General features: G+C 54.6%; 1 long non-coding RNA gene across 1 annotated transcript; it reads right to left on the reverse strand.

Annotated features, from left to right (window-relative positions):
• Positions 1 to 617: 617 nt before the first annotated feature.
• LOC102243095 lies at positions 618 to 1,444 on the reverse strand. The gene is made up of 3 exons (XR_001360284.1): positions 1,327 to 1,444; positions 1,060 to 1,191; positions 618 to 766 (listed from the first exon to the last, which is right to left on the reverse strand). It is a non-coding gene; the product is annotated as an uncharacterized LOC102243095 (long non-coding RNA).
• Positions 1,445 to 1,906: the final 462 nt, after the last annotated feature.

The raw sequence follows: 1,906 nt of genomic DNA on the forward strand, positions 1-1,906 counted from the left end.
TCAGAACTCTGCTACATGGGGTCCTCTTTCCAACCCCCACCTTGGGGTCTTATTTAGAAACCACTCTCCCAGAAGCGGGGAGCGAAGTCCCACTTTCCATAACTGTCTGCCCTCCAAAGAGACAGAACCCACTGGAAAGGCTCCGGCGGTCCCAGCGGGGCCCGTCCCAATCCTCAGATCATGTGCCCACAGGGGTACAGACGCCGGTTTGGGGAGACCACCCAGGGTCAATGTCTTTGCTCTGGAATAGGGGAGGGGTGTCTTGCAGTTCTGGGAGAGGGTGGGTGTGTCTTTTCTGTATTCTGATGCTTTGACATCTGGGCCTTGCTGACCCTGGAGGGAGTCAGGCTGGCTAAATCCTAGGGATAGTGAACAACTGGCCCCCAAACATACTTTTCAAATACAAACCAGGGCCCACACTTCCACCACCTCCCCCATCAGGCTCTCACCCCCCAGGCCAGCATTCTCTGCCCGAATCACTCCAGGGCCAGGTACCAGACCACTGGTCAGCCTCTACGCCCCAGAGCCTGCCGAAATTATTCAAACGAGCCAATCCTCAACCGGCTCATCCTCCCCGACTCCTTCCTGGGGAAACCCCAATAAAGGCTCCTGCCCACGGTCCTCCTCCCTCTGCTCTGGATTCTGGTGCTTTCCTGTGGCCCTGCATGGCGCGGGGCTGGGTTAGGGTTGTACCTGAAACACCGTCATTATTGCTGCTGGAAAAGTGTCGAAGTTGGTAGGAGGAGTCCCTTCATCGAAATTAAACCTGTGGGGGAAACGCAGACATTTCCCGTTGGCCCTGCCCCAGGTGTCGTGAGGGCGTAGTTTAGCATCTTGTTTCCAGGGCAACATCTTCACGTCTCCGTCCCCCAGAAGGACATCTGAGTGGTACCCAGGGCCCTGCCTGTCTGGGTGCGTGCACAGGGCGTCCGGGCCACGAGATGGGCAGTCGGCATGAGGACGGTCTCTGGAGGCACTGAGTTTGGCGTGTGGGGGCTGAAGGGGTCCCTGGGTCAGACCCCAGAGAAGCAGAAGTCGGAGAAGTTGCCGAGCACTTACTGGCCGCCAAAGAGCTGCATTCCTAAAAGTGCAAAGACGACGATAAACAGGAAAAGGAGGAACAACAGGCTGATGATGGATTTCATGGAGTTGAGAAGAGAGACGACCAGATTCCTGAGAGACGCCCAGTACCTGCCAACAGAGGCCGGGGGTGGGGGTGGGCGTTAGGCTGGGCCTGGGTGGCGGCCGCTGAGCCCACCTTCCCAACATGCTGGAGGTGCCCCATCCCTCCTGGCCCCAATGCCCATCCCTCCCACAAAGACTTACTTTGTGACTTTGAAAATACGCAATAACCTGAGGGCTCGTAACACGCTGATTCCAAAGGATGTACCAGGTTTTATGACGGCCCAGATGACCTCAAAGATGCTCCCGATGATAACCTAGGACACAGGATCGGCTCTGGTGCCCAGAGTCCTTGCAAACACAGCCTGGGCCCGAACCTTGCAGGAACCCAACCCAACTCCCACCCTCAAACGCCAGCAGGGTGCGGCGCTCAGACCCCTCTCGTCCCTTCTCTGTTTTTATTTATTAAGAGCTGGTGAGAGCACAGAATTCCAGAAACACGTAATTACAAAGTGAGTGCCTGGGTAGCTACCGCCCGTGTAAGAAACAGGACATGTCAGCACCCTGGGGACCCCTCAGACTTAACCACTGTCCTGAATTCTGTAGCAACTATTTCCTAGATTTAAAAAAGGTTGAGGTGAAATTCACAGCACATAAAATTAACCATTTTAAGGGCACAATTCAGTGGTAACATTCATTTGCAATGTTGTATGATCATCATCTCTATCTAGTTCCAGAATATTTCTGTCACCCTCAAAGCAGACCATGTCCCTACGTGCAGTCA

The sequence above is a fragment of the Myotis brandtii genome, unplaced genomic scaffold, assembly GCF_000412655.1.
Source record: "Myotis brandtii unplaced genomic scaffold, ASM41265v1 C42725982, whole genome shotgun sequence".
Taxonomy (NCBI): domain Eukaryota; kingdom Metazoa; phylum Chordata; class Mammalia; order Chiroptera; family Vespertilionidae; genus Myotis; species Myotis brandtii.